This window comes from Tupaia chinensis, unplaced genomic scaffold (assembly GCF_000334495.1).
Source record: "Tupaia chinensis unplaced genomic scaffold, TupChi_1.0 Scaffold145652_1, whole genome shotgun sequence".
In the NCBI taxonomy this organism is placed as follows: domain Eukaryota; kingdom Metazoa; phylum Chordata; class Mammalia; order Scandentia; family Tupaiidae; genus Tupaia; species Tupaia belangeri.
Window position 1 is genome coordinate 2,525,020 of NW_006205509.1, and position 1,242 is coordinate 2,526,261.

Genomic DNA, 1,242 nt, shown 5'->3' on the forward strand with positions numbered 1-1,242 from the left:
AGCTCCTGTCTCTCCCTCTCCGTCTCTGTCTCTTCCTCTCCCCACTGGGGCTGTCAGTTAGTCTCTTTTTGAAGCTTTGTCTCTGTCTCTGGGTCTCTATCTGGCTTTCTGTCTCTTTGATTTCTCTGTCACTTCTTCTCTGCTTTCCTGTCGGTTCCATGCTCGCTCCCCCAGGCTGATCTGTTCTCTCTCCTCTCCCCAACTCCTCCTCGCTACTCTGCACCCCCAGCACTAGGGGTCGGGAGTGTGGGTGATTTAAGATTTATTTGCCTTTTCTAGTTCAAGTATCCCGGTAATCCTTTATCATACGGTATTAAGTCATAGGTACAGAGGGGTGAGGGGGAGGGGAAGAATTCCTCCCCCTCTCCCCCCTCTTGTTTTGCTTTCTGTTTGTAAGGTACTCCCCCCACCCCAGCCCACTCCCATCTTTTTAGCTCAGGACTCTACCTCTGTCTGTTTGTAATCTGGACTGTCTATCCCATCGCTGTTTCTGGCTTCCTCTGGGCTCTTAGAATGCCAAACTCCGGGTAGAAGGTGAAAGTAAGGATACGTGGGGACCGACCGCGAATCCCTGCAGAACCCGCTCAGAGTCGGGAAGGTACCTGGAGGCCTGGGGGATGCGGGCGGGGGCCACTGCCTGCCCCGCCCCCGCTCTTTCCGCTCTGGACGCCAGGGGTCGCTCCGCCTTCGGCCGCTTATAGTGACTCCAGCCGCGCAGCGACTCACACCACCCGCACTGCCGCCCGGAGAGGGAGGGGAGGAAGGTTAGGGACGCAGAGACTGAGAGCGCTAGCAGGAGAGAGACGCGGGGCCAAGGCTCTAGCAGGAGCTGGGGCCGAGGCTGGGCTAGAAGGCGGACCAGTGCTTGCCAAGAGCCGGGGCGCAAAACCTGCAAGGAGGTCGTGTCCAGTGGGCGCCGCCCGCAGCTCAGAGTCCGGGACGTCCTGAGAGCGGGAGTCATCTCTGCTCCAGCAGGGAGCGATCCGTCTGGGTAGCCTAGAACCCAGGCACTACCATCGGTGAGAAAGCGGCAGTGTGGAGAGCAGGCATCCTAGGTCTGTAAGAAACCAGCGGTCCGAGGAGCCGCGGATCTCAGGATCTCAGGCGCCCGGGACCGTTAGGACTGAACAGGAGGGTAATAGAGAGCCGCCGGCTCTGAACCGTCGGGAGCTGCCCTTGGCCCAAACCACGGGGGAATCCTCGCCTTGACCTACAGTGCAGGGAAAGGCGCCGCGGCAGCGG